This window comes from Leptonychotes weddellii, chromosome 14 (assembly GCF_054177405.1).
Source record: "Leptonychotes weddellii isolate Sample4059 chromosome 14, ASM5417740v2, whole genome shotgun sequence".
Classification (NCBI taxonomy): Eukaryota; Metazoa; Chordata; class Mammalia; order Carnivora; family Phocidae; genus Leptonychotes; species Leptonychotes weddellii.
Genome location: NC_138382.1, coordinates 76013972 through 76032594, shown reverse-complemented (window position 1 = coordinate 76032594; position 18623 = coordinate 76013972). Strand labels below are relative to the sequence as shown.

Genomic DNA, 18623 nt, shown 5'->3' with positions numbered 1-18623 from the left:
GGCCAGGGAGGAGAGAGGGGCACCTGAGCCCTCCTCCCGGCTGTCTTGAGAGAGGGGCAGGGGGACAGATTTAGACCTAAAACCAGCTGCTCATTCTTTCGTTTCAGCAGAAACGAAACCAGAAACCAGACCGACCACCTAAAGAGCCCCTTCTCTCCCCCTTCCCCATACCTGCGGAGAAGGTACCTATGCGGTCCCAGGGGGTGGATCTGCTGGGGCTGCTCCTCTCCTCTCTCTTCTGGCAGCCTTACCTTGCCTGGGGCGGATCTGGGAGGAGAGAGGGAGGGCTAAGCCCTGGGATTCTCGCCATCTCAGTCCTCAGCACCCAGCCACAGGTAGCTCCACAGGCATATCTCACTATCGTGCGTCTTTCCCTTTTCTGTCCACACTGGCCCCAAAAGCCTGGAGGGCCAGCCACCTTGAGCCAGATTTAGTTCCAAGGTAAGAGAGGCAGGCAATCTCCCTCCTGGCTCCTTCTCAGGAGATGCCCCCCACCCCGCGCCAGGTGCTCTGGGAGAAGCTGCAGACGGCTCTGGGCGCCAGTGTTGGAGGTGGGAGGCAAGCTGCCAGGGGGGCACCCAAGGATAGGCGGTCCTGGATCTGGGGAGGCCGGGGAGGCCATCAGCAGACGCCCTCTGCTGCTTATCCTCAAGGAAGCAAACCAGGGCCTCTGGCTGGTGGGGGTGACATGGGGCCATGGTTGACAGGCATTGGGGCCGCTCTGGAGGCTGGTCGGGCCAGTGTGGCCAGTGTGGAGGGCCAACATCCCTCGGGTCCAGGGCCCTCCAGAGCCCGAGGATGGTCCTGAGCGACCCCAAGCTTTCTTAGTAATGTCTGCCTTGAAGGCTGCTTGCAGGAGCTATGGGGGACACCCCACGGAAGCCCCCTTCCTCAAGCTTGCCAACCCCCACAGCTACTTCACCTGGCCCTGCATTCAAACTAATAATACCCAAGCACAGAAAACCATCAGAAAAGAAAAATAATTCATTTCTGCTGCAGATGAGCCACTTGTTAGGAGTCCCAGTGACAGCGTGGGAGGATGTGGGTCACCTTGCTCTTGTACTTACTCCAAGGGTGCTTAATGTCCTGTCTGTCTCCCACGCCCCGCTCCTGACAGCGGGCCCGCAGCTATCCTGGGACAACTGGACCGGAACATGCCTGTGGTACCAACACTTGCGTGCTGCTTGGGGAACCCCTTTGTCAGGCCCAGGACCTTCCCCCTGGAAACTGCCTGTTCCCCTTGGTGTGTACGGAGACCCTGTCACCCCGAGAGGCCAGAGAGCCTTGAGTGAGGGGGACGATGGGTCCCAGCTCTACCTCTGGGGAAGGGCCAGGGAGGGGCCAGGCTGACGGCATCCTGCTGCCGTGGACAGGACCTGGCCTCCTAACAGAGCGGCCCTTCTCTGCACTCAGGTCTTTCTTGCACTAAAAAAAAGAGGAAGGGCCCTGGGCGAGGGGTCAGGAAGCTGGAGTTCGGGTTCTGGGCTGGGTCATCACTAAGGGATGCTCACTGTGCGATGGGGTGGGAGCAGGAGAGGATAATAACGAGTGGTCCTGAGCTGTTGGGGGCAGACTCCCCCAAACATGCACCTGCTGAGTGTGAGCAAGGTCTCTTGCCAGGGACCAGCGCTGTGCCCACTGGGAGGGAGCAAACCTGCTCTGGCTGCCTCCCCCAGCCTGCCGCATGTCTGGGCCCCAGCTCACCTTGCTCCCTGACTCACCCTGCCCCTCCGGCCCCCCTTTCTCTCTGTCCCTCCTGGCCTTTCTGAAGACGGGGCAGGAAAGACCCCGGAGAGGCTGCAGGTCCAGCCAAGGACACTGGGCTTCGCTTGGGTCTGGTCCCTGGGCCGCCTCCCTGTCAGGAGCACAGACCCCAGGCTTTTCACCTGGGTCCCCAATCCCTCTGGTGTCCCCCACCCCTGGCGTGGACACACTCCTCCAGCAATAAGGACCATCCGTGGTCGTGGAGAGTACTGTGAAAACAAACCAATGCACTTACCAGAAGGCACGAGACTCTTGAAGAACATGTAAAATTCACCTTTTTAAAAAAGAACCAACAAATATTCACAAAGAGAAATAAAATAATTTTAAAGTAGGCCTGGCTAGGGTCTGGATGTTTCTGAAGTGTTTCTGAAGTGATGGTTCATTTCGGGGTCAATGGTGTTCTGGCCACGGGAGCGAGCATACTTAGAGGTGGGCCGCTTTGTTCACGCATCCTCTGCTGTCTGCAGCCCTGGGACCTCAAGTCCCTGCCCAGAGTGCCCCGGCTGGTGCCCCGTGTGGAGGCAGGACTTGGGGGCAGCTTGGTTTTTTGGCAAACAGTAGAAACCCATGTGATGGGGAGTTAGTGTTCAGATGCCCACGGGCCTGCAAACCTGTCTTCACACGGAGAAACGGTTGCCGGGACGGTGTCAGTCTAGAACATGGCTCTGTGCCCTGCCCTTGGTCAGCGGCCAACGAAAGGGGGTGGCGTGGAGTCATGGCCCTCATAGTAAACGCTTTCTTCTAATTAGAACTTTCTTATGAAAGGATGGGAGGTGGGTGTGGGCTCTGAAGGTGGACCATGGAGTCAAGGCAACTTGCATGAGTTTGGATAAGACACTGAGCCCCTCTGAGCCCCCTTTACCTTGTATGGAAAGTCGGGATTCTCCGAGTCGTTGCCTCCTAGTTGACGTGGTGAACACACGCTGGTCTACTTGGTTTCCAGGTGTTAACAACCCGGGTGTTCTTAGGGTCCCCATTTCACAGATGAGGAAACTGAGGGACAGCAGAAGTTGAGAAGTTGCTCAAGGCCATGCATCTGAGAAGAGGCAGAGTTGATCAGAGTTTGAACCCTGGCCCTGGAGCCCAAACCCTTACCACTGCATACCCTCAATCCTGGCGTATTGCTACAGAGCATACGTTTGGTGCTCAATAAATAACAGCGACTGTTAAGAAGGCCCTGTGCCTTTGCTCCATCCATCCTGGGCTCCCGGGCAGGAAATGCCTTTCTCCCCGCCCCGCCCAGCGCCCCCGCCGCCCCTGGAAGGTTTTGTGCAGCCGTCAGTCCCCTGATGCCCACAGTGAGTCCGGCCCGTTCCCTTTGGTGGGGGGCTGCCCGGTCGGCTGCAGACCAGGGGCTCATCCTCCAGGGGTACCGGCAGCCTCTTGGCATTGCCACAGAGGACAAGGGACCCCGTTCACTGTGGGCATCGGGGATTGGGTTTCTTCTCTGGGTTTTCCACATTGCAACAACCCAACGGCATTCTGCATCCTGTCTCCTGGGTCTGAGACACCAAAGCAGGAAATTGCATAACAGGCTCTGCTGGCCGCCCTCCACCCAGATGGCTTATGGGTGGTACAGTTCACTGTTGTGGTTGGCTTTCGGTTGTGGTATCGGCTCCCGAGCTCTGCCTGTGAGAGAGCCTGGGGCGTGTGTGCGTGCGTGTGGACGGCAGGGGTGCCGGTCTAGCCAGTGGCGGGACAAAGCCGAGCTGGATCACATCGGGATAAAGCCAGAGCTGCTCAGCCATTTGGGCCTTCGGGCCGACACGCGGCTGAGGACGCGCAGATGGTGGCGCGCACTGGGGGGCGGGGAACGTTCCGGAGGGGAATGCGCCAGGAGGGTGGCCATGAGTGAAGAGGGTTCCAAGTGGCATTTAGTCACAGTGGAAGCCCTCCCGCCTCTCAAGGCTGATAGCAGGTTAAATTTAGAAGTCCCAGACTGGGATGAGACACAGACACCAGACTCGAGCCAGCTGTTGCAAGGTCCCCTGCCGGAGCGGGGCCTGGGGGCGCCGGCTGTCAGGGCCGGGCCAGGCCCGCCTGCCCCACGATGCCGGAGAGAAGCAGGCACGCTGTGACCCTGCACACAGCCTGACTGTTACCTCTGGTCACTTCTGGGGAGAGTCCAGCCTCTGGACTCGGGCTCCCTGTCGGTGAGGTCTTCAGCCCACAGAGGAAACCCCACTTGTTGTTGGGCCAAGAGCGGGACAGCTCAGAGGGAACCATAGAGAGGCCATGGCTGGAGGCACTCTAAGGCCCTGGGGGACATTTCTATCGGCTCACATGTGCTTTCTCACCTCCAGCTTGATTTCTCTCTTGGTTATCATTTGTCCTGCCCGGCTGGCCCCACAGACACTGTTTCCCACCTGGCTGGGGTCTGGGCATTGGATTAGGGCAAATATTGGAGGTAGCAACAGGTTACTGTGAACACACACCATCCAAACGGACCCACCCCAAATCCTTAGCCCACCACTCAGGCCCACAACAACGCACATGCAGAGTGCACGCTCTGGTGCTGGAGGGCCCTTCCTGCCACCGCCGAGCACATACGAGTGTAGAAGGGGAACTTTCAGAGATGAGGAAACTGGCCCTCAGAAGGGGCTGCAGGACCTGCTGGAGGTCACTCAGCTGGGTAGTTGCAGAGCTGGGCGGGTTTCAAACATCCGTCTGGTGACCTTGCTGGGTCACTGCTCTTTTGGCTACACCACCCCCGGCCTCTCCACACTCCAGTTCTACCAGACTGCCCATCCCTGCTCTTCTGCGACTACTGCACAGAAAGCCCCTGGCGTGGGGCTGAACGCGACTCATCACAGGCCCACTGACACGGGAAGATGAAAATTATTAAATGCAAAAAAACACATCTGAGCGAATGAGCTGTGTCTCTGCGCCTGGGTCCAGAGAGGCCAACCCGAGCTGCTGACAAGGGTCCAGGCAGGTCCTTCCCCACTGGTCTGTGTGGACTGGAAGGCGGGATGGATTCATTCCTCTACCGGCCTGAGCCCAATTTAGCTTTAAGGGCCACTGCCCTGCTTCATCGTTTATGGTCCCTTTTTAAATCAGACAGATGACAGGCGGCGGCGCTGGGTGTTTATGGCAAGTGAGACGCGGTTAGAAACCCTGCGCTATTCTTGGCTGCCACTTGTCTTGGTGAGTGAGGTCGGCGAGTGAAGTCGGCTGGTTGCCTGACCTCACATGCCTGAGTTTCCTGATCGGCAAGCTGGGACACGCACACCTAGCTCGCCCTCCCGTCCGGGCCCAGCAATGCACGGCAGCTGTGAACCCTGCCCAAGGGGCTGCCTGAGGATGACCATACCGGATCGGGGCTTCCACGGGAGACCAGAGACACCCCTCCTTCAAAATGGCAACATCCAGACCACAGGCCTTGGTTATTCAGGATCCTTAGACTCTCCCCTGATGCATACTGGGTGCCATCCAGCCAGTCAGACAAGAGGATCTCAGTGTTGTTTCCACGGCTGTATCGAGCTAGGGGTCACATGTCAAACAGCTCACCCATGTAAAGTGCACCATCCACTGGCGTTTAGTGTATGCCCAGAGCTGTAACGCCAGTACCCCGATTTTGGAATGATCGCATCACCTCAAAGGGAAACCCTGCGCCTGCCAGGGATCATCGTCCCTAACGCCCCAGCCCTAAGCCACCGCCGATCTCCCTTCTGTCTCCATCCGTGTCCCTACTTGGGACATTCCGTGTGAATGGAGTCACACCACGTTGCTCGCCCGTGCCTGGCTCCTTCCCCTCGGCGTGGCGTTTTCAGGGTTCCCCCGTGTCGTGGCATGCATTGGCACCTCCTTTCAACAGATGTACTTCTGACCCTCTCCTGTGTGTGAGGTCCTTTGCCAGGTGCTGGAGAAGCAGCAGCTTGGAGCTTACCATCCCCAGGGGAAAGTGGTTTGTGACGATGAGTCTGCAGGGGGCCGGCTGGAGGGTCAGAAGACAGGACCAGGAGGATGGCCGTCTTCCGGGAACACAGTAGGTATGAGGGAAATTTGACCTATTAATGCTGGTAAGCCCCTGAGACTCAGTTTGCTCATCTGCAAGATAGGGCTATGGTGTTCTCCTCTCAGGGAAGGAGGACTTGGGACTGGCAAGCATGGCCCTTAGCCCAAGGCTACAGGTGTTAGCTGTTATTGACCTTGTAACCGGATGTAAAAAAGATTTTTTTCTGCCCCATGCTGGATGTGCCAAGGGACCGAGGAGCACTTTGGCCAGCCTTGGTCTAATCCCTGCTCAGGCGTGTAAGCGAGCGGTCGGGGGGTGGGGGGGAGGCTGGAGAAAGGCCGCCCTACAGAGGGCTGTTCATGCACTGAGCGTTCTTCAGGGGTGGCTGCTTCACTCCAGGCCCTGCCCGAGCTGACAGTCTGTGCCAGCCCAGCTCTGTGTGGGCTTGGCCTCTGCCCACCAGGTGCTTAAGGCTCAGTGAACGTTCACCACCACCTCTCCTGTTGGAAACGATCCCGAAGAGCTTAGGGGCATGGTCCCGCATCAACGCTGGCTCCTTGGCTTGGCGGTTCACTCAGCATCGTCAGGGTCCTTGGTTGAGACTGTGGATGGTCTATTACCTACCGTGACTTGTGATAACATACTCGTAGAACTGACCTTCGTAACCACGTTTAAGCGTGCAATGCTGCGCCATTCCTTCGCGTTGTGCAACCACCACGACCCTCTGTCTCTGGAACTTCGTCATCTTGCACGACGGAAACTCTACCCTCACCAAACAGCTGCTTCCCTCTCCCCAGTGCCCCGGCGGATGCCTTTCTACTTTCTGTCTCTGGATGTGACGACTCCAGGGACCTCCTATCAGTGGAATCACAACTTGTCTTCTTGTGACTGCTTTACTTCACCGCGCATCAGGCCCTCAAGGTTCATCCATAGTGTAGCATGTGTCAGGATGTGCTTCCTTTTCAAGGCTGGCTACGACTCTCAAGGCATTTCTGTCTGAGGCCATGGGTCTCAAGATGACCCAGAGGCCTCCTGGGATTACAGCCTAGTCCCCATGCTCACAGTGAGTCCTCATACGCCAGCAGATTATGGAGCTGTGCGAGGAAGTCCACACGTGGTTCATTTTGGAAGACTTCCCTCCCAACTGGTTAAAATAATAAAATTCCAAGTGCTTGAAGAGTGAAATTTTTCTCATTTGGAAAATTCACTTATCTGGAAAACGCTCTTTTCTATAAAATGTTATTTCTGTGCATGAATAAGGAGGCAGGAGAAGGAGGAAGCATTTGGGGAAATGCTGTAGGGTGGCTGGACTTGAGGGTGAGCTTCAAGAAGGTCCTTTACTGTATCCTCGGGCTTCCCCAGTCCTCCTAATCTGGACGTGGCACCTCCCGAGATGTGGTGGGGACAAGAGGGGAACCCAGAGGCTGCGGCCAGGGTGCTCCCCGATGGCCACCAGCTGATGTCCTCATCATGAGTTACCAGCAGAGGCACCTGCCCTGATGTTCAGTGATCACTTGGTGAGGCTGCAGATCTGGCTGTCAGCCATGGAAAACGAGCTCTCTTAGGGACTTCTTCTGGAACCTCTGATCAGTGAGGAGTTCTGCACTGCGGGGCCTCAGAGAATACGCCGGGCTGCCAGCGAGGTCTGAGCACCAGGCATCAGCCTTTCGCTGCAGAGCATGGTCTGAGCCGCTAACACAGCACTTCGGGTGTTGCTATGTGTGAGGCAAAGGGATTTCCCTGTGAACAGCCCGCCACTTCCTGTAAAGGTTAGCGAAGGGAGGCTTGCACGGCCTCTGCAGCTGTCCTCTTGACAGACAGCACCACACCACAGTGATTCTGCCGCATGGACCTGTTCCATCACCTTCTGATGCACGAAGAGAATCCAACCCCCGGCTCCCAACAGGAAGCTGCTGATCCTATAGGAATGATGGGTGTGAGAAATAGCGGTGGGATTGGCATAACCGGTGGTTGGATGGCCAGGGAGCCCAGAAAACTGAATCCTGCATACTTCCTTTGTAGCTGGGGGGAGGGGGGGGGTGTCCTGAAATCCAGCCTGAGAACCCAGAAAGCTGGGTCCTGCAGAAAATCTCCTCCAAACTGCCTCTTCACCTTTGTCAACAATCAATCATATAGGTGTGGATCTATTTCTGGATTTTCTGTTTTGCATAACTTGATCTCTTTATCTTGACACCAATTTCATGTGGCCCTAAATACTGTAGCTTTATAATAAGTCCTCCAACTTTGCTTTTCCTTCTTTGAGGTTGTTTTGGCTGTTACGGGTCCTTTGCATTTCCATATGAAATTTAGAATCAGCTACAAAAAAAACAAAAGATCATGTTATCTGTGAATGAAGTTTAATTTCTTCCTTTCTAATCTGGATGCCTTTTTAAAAAAAGATTTTATTTATTTATTTGAGAGAGAGACACACACAGAGAGATAGCAACAGAGATAGCGAGAGAGAGTACAAGTGGGCAGGAGAGGGAGAAGCAGGCCCCCCGCTGAACAGGGAGCCCGACGTGGGGCTCGATCCCAGAACCCTGAGATCACGACCTGAGTCGAAGGCAGATGCTTAACCGACTGAGCCACGGAAACGCCCATCTGGGTGCCTTTTATTTCTTTTTCTCGCCTTGGCATATTGGCTAGATCTTCCTGTGTAGTGTTGGATAGACGGAAGCAGTGAGAGTGGCCATTCTTGCCTTGCTCCTCATCTAGCATTCTTTCACCATTATGTACGATGGTAACAGTAGGATCTTCCTAGATGTTCCTTATCAGGCCAAGGAAGTTCCTTTCCACTTCTGTTTTGCCCGGAGTTTGTCAGGAACAAACACTGGATTTTATCAAAAGCCTTTTCTGTATCTATCGAGATGATCATATGTTGTTTTTTTTTTATTTTTTACTCTGTTAATGTAGTGAATTGTACTGATTGATTTTCAAATGTTAAACCAACCTTGAGTTGCTAGAATAAATCCTACTTGGTCATTATACATATCCTTTTTATATAGTATTGGATCGGATGACTAAACTTTTAAGAATTCTTACGTCTAGGGGCACCTGGGTGGCTCAGTCGGTTAAGCGTCTTGACTTTTTTTTTTCCTAAGATTTTATTTATTTATTTGACAGAGAGAGAGAGACAGCAAGAGAGGGAACACAAGCAGGGGGAGTGGCAGAGGGAGAAGCAGGCTTCCCATTGAGCCGGTAGCCCGATGCGGGGCTCAATCCCAGGATCCCGGGATCATGACCTGAGCCGAAGGCAGACGCTCACCCGACTGAACCACCCAGGTGCCCCAGGTGCCCCGCGTCCAACTTTTTTTTTAAGCTTTTTATTCACTTATTTGAGAGAGAGAGAGAGTGCACAAGTTGGGGGCAGAGGCAGAGGGAGAAGGAGAAGCAGGCTCCTGCTGAGCAAGGAGCCCAACATGGGGCTCGATCCCAGGACCCTGAAATCATGACCTGAGCTGAAGGCAGATGCTTAACTGACTGAGCCACCCAGGCGCCCCATTCCCTTTAATTTTCTGTAAGACTTTGTGTGTCATTGTATTATTTCTTCCTTAAATACTTGGTAGAACTCACTGGGGAAGCCATTTGGATCTGAAATTTATTTTATGGGACATTTTTGATAAATTAAATTTCTTTAATAGCTATAGGGCTATTTATCTGTTTCTTCTTGAGTGAACTTTGATGATTTGTGCTTTTAAAGAAATTTGTCTACTTCATCTAAGTTGAAATAATGAGTAAGGATATTCATATTCCTGATTATCCTTTTAATACCTGAAGAATTTGTAATGATGTCACCTTTCTCATTACTGACATTAGTAATTTGTGTCTTGTCTTTTCCCTGATTAGTCTGGCTAGAGGTTTATCAATTTAATTGATTTTTTCAAAGAACAGTTTCACTTTTTTTTCTTGTTTTATTTGATATCCTATTGTATTCATTTTGGCTCTGTTCTTTATTATTTCCTTTCTTCTACCTATCTTGGGTTTCATTTACCTTTTTTTCTACTTCCTTAGATAGGCTTCTTCTTTTTAAAATATAGGAATCAGGGTGCCTGGGTGGCTCAGTTAGTTGGGTGTCCAAATCTTGGTTTCAGCTCAGGTCGTGGGATGGAACCCCACACTGGGCTCTGCGCTCAGTGTGGAGTCTGCTTGGGTTTCCCTCCCTCTCCTTCTCCCTCATGGTCTCTCTCTCAAATAAATATTTAAAAAATATATAGACATTTAGTGCTATGAAGTTCCCACTAAGTACTACTTCAGCACCACAAATTGTGATGGGTTGTGTTTTTCTCAGAAAAAATTTTTTTTAGTTCAAACTATTTTCTAATTTATTTTAAAATTTGAGTCATGGGTTATTTATTTACTTATTTATTTTTAAATATTTTATTTATTTGACAGAGAGAGACACAGCGAGAGAGGGAACACAAGCAGGGGGAGTGGGAGAGGGAGAAGGAGGCTTCCTGCTGAGCAGGGAGCCCGATGTGGGGCTCGATCCCAGGCCCCTAGGATCATGACCCGAGCCGAAGGCAGACGCTTAACGACTGAGCCACCCAGGCGCCCCCCTCTTTTTTTTTTTTTTTAATTTTATTTATTTGGCAGAGAGAAAGAGAGAGAGTGAGCACAAACAGACAGAGTAGCAGGCAGAGGGAGAGGGAGAAGCAGGCTCCCCATTGAGCAGGGAGCCGGACGCAGGGCTCGATCCCAGGACCCCAGGATCATGACCTGAGCCGAAGGCAGACGCTTAACGACTGAGCCACTCAGGCACCCCAGTCATGGGTTATTTAGAAATGTGTTATTTAGTTTCTAAATATTTGGGGATTTTCCAGATATCTTTCTGTTACTGACTTCTAATTTAATTCCACTGTGGTCAGAGAACATATTTTGTATGACTTGATTCCTTTCAACTTTATTGAGACATGTTTTGTGACTCACGATATGGTCTATCTTGGTATCTGTGTACACGTGAAAAGAACATATATTCTACTGATATCGGGTAGAGTGTTGTATAAATGTCGATTATGTTCAAGTTGGTTGAAAGCGCTATTCATGTCTTTTACAGCCTTATTGATTTTTCTGTTTACTTCTATCAGTTATTAAGAGGGTTATTGAAACCTCTGATTATAATTATGGATTTATCTATTCTTGCAGTTCTAATGGTTTTTCTTCAGATACTTTAAAGCTCTGTTATAAGGTCTAAAAACATTTAGGACACATGTACTCTTCATAAATTGACATATTATGAAATGACCATGTCTTCCCTGATAATATTCTGAGCTCTGAAATCTGCCATATTTAATATAAATATAGCCACTCCAGCTTTTCAGAAAAATTTATGTTGGTATGGTATCTTCTTCCATTCTTTTCTTTTTTTTTTAAGTATTTTATGTCTTTGAGAGAGAGTGAGAACGAGTGCATGAGGGGGGTGGGGAGAGGCAGAAGGAGAAGCAGACTCCCTGCTGAGCAAGGAGCCGGATGCAGGGCTCGATCCCAGGACCCTGGGATCATGACCTGAGCTGAAGGCAGCTGCTTAACTGACTGAGCCACCCAGGCACCCCTTCCATTTTCTTTTTAACCTGCTTGCATCTTATATTTAAAGTTGGTTTCTTGTAGGCAACATATAGTTGGGTCTTACTTTTTTATCCAATTTGACAATCTTGGCATTTTATTTATTTTTTGTTTTTTTAATATATTTTTTTATTTATTGACAGTCTTGGCATTTTAATTGAGAAATTAGATAATTTACATTTGTTGTGATTATTGATATGGCTGGGTTTAAATCAACCATCTTGCTGTTTGTTTTCTATCTGTCCTCTTTTTTGCTCATTTCCCCCCCTCTTTTTCTGCCTACTTTTGAATTCAGTTTTATGATTTCTTTATATCCCCTTAGTTGGTTTATTAGCTGTAATTCTTTGTTGTACTATTTTGGTGATTGGTTTGAGGTTTACATCTTTAACCTACCATAGTCTGTCTTCCATTGATGTTATACCACTTTAGGGGTAGTGGATAAACTCTACAACAGTACACTTTCATTTCTTCTCTCCCAACATTTTTGTTATTGTTGTCGTACATTTTTTCTACATAAGTTACAAAACCGTAAACATGGTTATTATTTTTGCTTTAAACAGTTATCTTCTAAAGAGACTTGAAGAATCCCTTCCAAAATCTTTATACTTACTCATGTAGATACAATTTCTGGTGTCCTTCAAATTTTTCCCTCCATCTCTCCTTTTTCTGGAACTTTCGTTACACATATTATTAGGCTATTTGAAGTTAACCCACTGTTGAGTGATGCTCTATTCCAACTTTTTAAGTCTTCTCTCTTTGTGTGGTTCATTTTGGGTCATTTCTTCTTCTTTTTTTTTTTTTTAAAGATTTTTATTTATTTGTTTGTTTAACACAGAGAGAGAGAGCACAAGTAGGCAGAGCAGCAGAGAGAGGGAGAGGGAGAAGCAGGCTCTCCGCTGAGCAGGGAGACTGGAGCCTGATGCGGGGCTCGATCCCAGGACCCTGGGACCACGACCTGAGCCGAAGGCAGCCGCTTAACGACTGAGCCACCCAGGCGCCCCCATTTTGGGTCATTTCTATTGCTAAATCTTCAATTTCACTAATTCTTTCCTCTGCAGTGGATAACATCCTCTTAGTGCCATCCAGGATATTCTCATCTCAGACATAACAGTTTTCACCTCTAGTTTGATTTGGGTCTTTTCTATGTCACTGTGTAACATGTTCAGTCTTTCTCCTAGCTTCTTAAACATATAGAATACACTTTTAATCATGGCTTCAAAGTTCTTGACTACTAATTTTATCATCTGTGTCACTTCTGGATCAATTTCAGCTATTTGATTTTTCTTATTATAGACCATATTTCTCTGCTTTTTGCATACTTGGTAATTTTTTAAAAGATTTTATTTATTTGAGAGACAGAATGAGCGACAGAAAGAGAACAAGAGAGAGCACATGATCAGGGGGAGGGGCAGAGGCAGAGGGAGAAGCAGACTCCCCACTGAGCAGGAAGCCTGATGCTGGGCTGGATCCCAGGACCCTGGGATCATGACCTGAGCCAAAGGCAGACACTTAACCGACTGAGCCACCCAGGCGCCCCTCATACTTGGTCATTTTTGATTGGATGCTGGAAACCGTGAAATTTATCTTGTTTGGTACTGGGTATTTTTGTACTGCAGTAAGTTTCTTGAGCTTAGTTCTGGGATCTAAGATGGAAATAGTCTGATTCATTTGGGTCTTGCTTCTAAGCTTTGTTAGATGAGATTAGAGTGGCATTTTGTTTAGGACTCATTTTTCCTTGCTACTGAGGCAAAACCCTTCTGAGTACTCTATCCAAATGCTAGGTGAATTATGAGGATTTCCACATTGGCTGGCAGAAACCAGCACTACTTTCTGCCCTAGAGCTCTGAGGATTCTGCCTCTAATCCTTTCATGTTGCTTTTTCTCCAGACACAGACTTTTTCTCCAGACTTAGCTAGTACTTGAGAGTCCCTCTGCAGAGCCAGAGTCCAGATCCACGCTGTTCAGCCCTCTCCTCCCCTCTCTGATACCTTGCCTTGTGAACTCAGGGAGATCACTGATCACTGGGCTCCACTTGGACTCTCCTTCCCTATGCTGGTCTGGAAATGTTTTCCAGGCAGGAAACGGGGGCAACTGTAGGGCTTACCTCATTTGTTCCTTGAATCTCAGGGGTCACTATCCTTTGCTGCTTGATGTCAACCATCTTGAAAATTGTTCGACTGAATTTTTAGTTTTTTCAGAAAAGAGGGCAAACCCAGTATCTACTAATTCCATCTTGCTGGAAACAGAAAAGCTCATCTTCCTTTACTTGGGAATGAAACAATCTGTGGGCCAGTGTCACCCATTTCTACATTTTCTAGAGGAAAAGAACTCAGAAATAACCAAGAATTAGAGGAATCAACTGATTTTAAAAAAAAAATGGTATGACTGCAGCAATTTCACAAGAACATAACGATTACTAAAGAGAAAAGCAACAGTAATTCTACAATTCATTAATTCATCCAGGGCAGCAACTGGAAACCATGACCCACTCAAGGCAACAGTGATGCCTGCAGAAAAACAAAAAATAAAAACAAAAAAACAAAAGAACAAAAAATGTGGCCCTACCCTAAACTGCAGGAATTCCAAGCTCTTCTGACAGGTACTCCCTCCCCGCCCCCCCTCGGAGAAGCACCACAGGTTGCCAAAAGTTGCACAATGGCCAAGCATTTCAACAGGGACTTAGAATTCCCCATAGACTTTCCCCATGCTTTTAACTTGTGACTAGCTACACTGGGTAGCCCTTTCTAACTCAGTAGGTCACTTTCCTTGCATGTGAAAGAAATCTAGGGAATTCTCTGTTGAAGAATAGACTTTCATTTTTAGATCCATAGACCCTTACAGAGAATGCTGCCCATTGGCTTGGGCACTTGGTCCATAAGAAGTAGCCCTGATGCCAGGAGCTGAGACACAGACTGAGGGTTTGGCTTTAACATCTGTCTTCTTCTCTAGCCCTCCGCCCTCTCCTACCCCTCAAAGCTTATGTTAACACCAGGGGCAAAAAACAAAACAAAACAAAACAAACCCACAGCCGGAGTCATTATTTGACAGTATTAACACACCTACGGATGGTAATGGATCACCTTAACATAGGTCCCCAAGGTCCTGTTTCCTGTTACGAGGCAGCTAAGCCAAGTGTACCTCAAATATTCGATTTGTTCTTGACAGAAGTTTAGCTGTAAGACAAAATGAACATCTTTGATTAAGAATCTAATTGGAGGGGTGCCTGGGTGGCTCAGTTGGTTAAGCGACTGCCTTCGGCTCAGGTCATGATCTTGGAGTCCCGGGATTGAGTCCCGCATCAGGCTCCCTGCTCAGCAGGGAGTCTGCTTCTCCCTCTGACCCTGCCCCTCTCATGCTCTCTATCTCATTCTCTTTCTCAAATAAATAAAATCTTAAAAAAAAAAAAAGAATCTAATTGGAAATTAAATTGGCTTTTAGATTAGAATAGTTTTACCTACTCAGGCAAGTTAATCTCATGCCCTGATCAACATTACATGGCCAATTGAGTAGAGCTGTGCCCTCTCTCACTCCCAACCATCCAATCTAATCACTTCAGTATAAAATACTCTTTATAAGCAAGATAAGCCATTGGAAAGAAAACTGAGGGGCGCCTGGGTGGCTCAGTCGTTAAGCGTCTGCCTTTGGCTCAGGTCATGAACCCAGGGTCCTGGGATCGAGCCCCACATCGGGCTCCCTGCTCCGCGGGGAGTCTGCTTCTCCCTCTCCCACTTGCCCTGCTTGTGTTCCCTCTCTCACTGTGTCTCTCTCTGTCAAATAAATAAAATCTTAAAAAAGAAAAGAAAAGTGAGTCGCAGAGAAGCCCAAGGTGCATTCTGATTTTATATCTAAGAGGCAAGCGGATGGATGCCATCATGAAAAGGCTCATCTCTACCATAAAGATCAGACTAGAAGCTTCTTCAGAGGTAGGGTTTTAATTTCTGTGTATCATTAGCAGGTTCCAGTTTCAGGCCCAGTGCATTTTGAGACCTCGCTTTAACATGGATTTCTGAAAAGTGAAATCTCAACCTCCACTGGTGCCATTCTACTGGGGAAAATTGTGCAGGGAGGGCATTAGGGACAGTCAAAGGCAATTAGGGATGGATCTTGGTAAACAGTCGGAGGTGGGAGGAGGCAGGACCTGCCTGGTTTGCACCTTTGAGCTACGGGCACTGTTTTCCGAGGCCAAGCCAAAGCCTCAAACGGACCATGCGTTCCTGCTACTCCTCAGTCCTTTGGAGACCACAGAGACCCACGGTCTGCCAGATCCCCATCATGTGACTTCCAATAATTGATATCTACGGCTGAATATGTGAAGATAAAATATTAACCACAACAAGTTTGACTGTGGGTAGTTTTCTTATCTCGTGAATATTCACTGCGCGAGCTGACCCATCAGGCATATCTTTTTAAGTTGTAATATTCTGAGAAAGATTTTACCTCTGGCCAGCCATTTCATTCGTTTGGGAGCCTAAAGAGCTAACAGAGCAAGTGACTCAGATCTTGCAACAGACTCAATTTCAGCTCTTCGACTGTAGCCGTATACTAATGAGTGTAAGAATCGTTATGTACAGTAAAAGAGAAACAGGTCAGGGATGGGGAACTTTGCACTCTGCTCTCATTCCAATGAACAATGATGATGCAAGTACTACCAGCTTTATATACAATGTCTCATTTTTTTTTTTAAAAGATTTTATTTATTTATTTGACAGAGAGAGAGACACAGCGAGAGAGGGAACACAAGCAGGGGGAGTGGGAGAGGGAGAAGCAGACTTCCCGCTGAGCAGGGAGCCCGATGCGGGGCTCGATCCCAGGACCTGGAATCATGACCTGAGCCGAAGGCAGACGCTTAACGACTGAGCCACCCAGGCGCCCCTACAATGTCTCATTTAATCCTCAACAAATCTAGATGAATGTATTATCACTCACCCTCTGCATGGATGACGCAACTGGGGCTGAGAGAGGTAAAACGACTCGTCTGAAGTCACACAGCTAGGATGGGATTCCAGTGCAGGCAATACCCATGATCTTAACCAATAAACTCTACTTGCTAGAATGACTCACTTTTGTCTCGACTCCCTTCTGTGTTCAAGGAGGGAGTCAAACTGGATAATCTTCAGCCCTAAAATGCTAGGCTCCTCTGGTTCCCACCTGGGCCAGGTGATGGGGCCACAGAAGGAACCGCCTCCTCCCTGAACACACATCCGACAGCCAGCAACACACTTGGTGAGAGTAGGGCCTAGGTGACAAGTGCGTGGCTGGAACAGCCGGACCCAGCGTGCCATAGGAGAAAGCGTGATGTGCCTGCTACGGTGATGCTGTCCTGGCGTGGGACCAGCACACAGGAAGTATGAGACGTCAATACAAGCTTCTGGGTGGTGACCGCTGGTCCCACCGTCTGTGAGGCCGACAACTGCAGCCGTCTGAGCACCACTTGGCTTGGAAGGCTCTGAGATGATGCTTATTCCTGTTTACAGAATGGCTCAAAATGAGGAAAGACAACCCTACAGACAAGAGTCAGGGGTCAGCCAGGCCAGATGCCTGAAGCCCTCGCGTGGGGAAGAGGCTTCAGAGCCGAATTTAGCTCCGAACGATTGCTGCTACTTGATAAACAGAGCCTCGGCTCCCTTGGGCCCTGGGCAAGGACGGGTTCAGGCTGCACTGTCCAATCACCCATATCTAGAACCTTGAAAATCATTGTAGCAGTTTCATTTCCCTACGCCGGGGCACATCTTGTTCCCTAGAACACAGAAAACGAAAGTGATTTAAAAGCAAACATTTCAAGATGTGAGAATTCAAAACGCTTCTGAAAATGCTGGCTGGTGACAGTCAAGCCGTTCCATCAGCTCATATAGCCCCTCTGCAAGCCACAGCCAGGGACTCGCCGGCCCTCCCTGCTCCTCCTGCACCCCTCTGGCTGGCTGGAGAGCTCTGGGATGGTAAGATTAGCAAGGGCAGGACCAAAGAGGGTCTGGGGTGAGGTGGGAGCCGTGCTGCTGGCTGTTCTCCCTGCAGGGACAGAAACCTGTAGACTGAACGATGGGGGACCCAGGGGCTCCTTTTCCTAGAGCCAGCCCCCAGGCCCCTGGTGTGGTGGGCTCTTGACCGGCCCCCAACCCTCGTCATCTCCTGCTGGGATCTGGCTGCCGAGCGAGCGCCGGCTTCTGTCTGGGAAGCTGGTCCAGGTGGCACTGACTCGCGCCTCTTGGCGCGGGCAGACAAGGCGGATGCGGCCCCTGCCCTCCAGGAACTGCCTTTTTGGAGGGCGGGAGGCAGAGGACAGGCTAAACAAATAGAACAACCAAGTACACAAATAATAGTAATTGTGACGCATGCCTCCACGAGAGGGGAGCTGCCGTACCCGAGCACGCAGGCGCTGGGGGGCAGTGGGCGAGTGGGCAGGGCAGGAGGACGCACGGCTGCGGACACCGAGTACGAAAGCTCCTGCGGAGGGAAGCACAGCGGGCCATCTGAAGAACGGAGAGAGTGCAGAGGGGCCTTGAGAATCGGGAGGGCAGAGAGGCGTGACGAGGGGGCGGGCGAGGTAGGAGGGACCAGACGTGGGACCTGCAGGCTAGGGTCAGGACTGCAGCCGGAAGCGTGGGCACCGACCTCGGGAAGGGCAGGCAGCCAACCTCTTCTGTGTCCTCCTAGCCGGAGACCAGCTGGGCCAGCAGGGTGAGGTCAGGCAGGTGCGATGCTGGGGGGACACCGTGATGGGACGGAGCCTGGCTCGCTACCACGTGGGCTCCTGCCTGTGTCCCCCTCCCACAGACTCTTTCACTGCAGCTGCCGATCTAGGGTCGAAAACAATGTGGAGAATCTCTGGCCAGGGCTGTGGAACGGACAGGATTCTATTTATAAGCAGAGAGGGGCTGAACAATGGAGTAACTGCTGCCTCAGTGGGTCTGCGGCCTGACCTCCTGTGGGACTCTGGAAAGCCTCAAAGCCAGACCCCGGAAGAGACGGCACAGGAAGGAGGGGATGAGACCGCTCAAGGGCATGAAGCCAGCTGCTTCCTCCAGGGTCGGATCACCTCCATCAGAGAGCGGCTAGTAAGCCCCCATCTGCCTCTGGTGTGCACCAGCGTAAGCTCAACGGATTCAGCCTCCGCCCCACCTCCCTCCTGGGTGTGCTGTTTACATGATGGCCACGTACCAGGTTGGAGCCAGCAGAATACGGGGGCAAGTAACCACACGATAGGTAGCACGTTTGCTGTGGTCTGTGTCCAAGGTCGGCTCACATGCGTGGGGTAGGCTGGACAGGTGCACGTTAGTGTCCCTGGCACAAGCAGGCAGGTATCTCTTCTGAAATAATGACTATATTGGGGGAGAAAAATCATGAG

The 18623-nt window shown here is 50.3% G+C and overlaps 2 long non-coding RNA genes across 2 annotated transcripts; one reads left to right on the top strand and one right to left on the bottom strand.

The window, feature by feature from the left end:
- The first annotated feature begins 105 nt into the window (after nt 1-105).
- LOC145717153 (uncharacterized) lies at nt 106-2095 on the top strand. Its single transcript, XR_014140206.1, has 2 exons — nt 106-182; nt 1118-2095. It is a non-coding gene; the product is annotated as an uncharacterized LOC145717153 (long non-coding RNA).
- On the bottom strand, nt 138-14561 carry LOC115941382 (uncharacterized). Its single transcript, XR_014140205.1, has 4 exons — nt 13386-14561; nt 5078-8038; nt 2627-2800; nt 138-267 (listed from the first exon to the last, which is right to left on the bottom strand). It is a non-coding gene; the product is annotated as an uncharacterized LOC115941382 (long non-coding RNA).
- Nucleotides 14562-18623: the final 4062 nt, after the last annotated feature.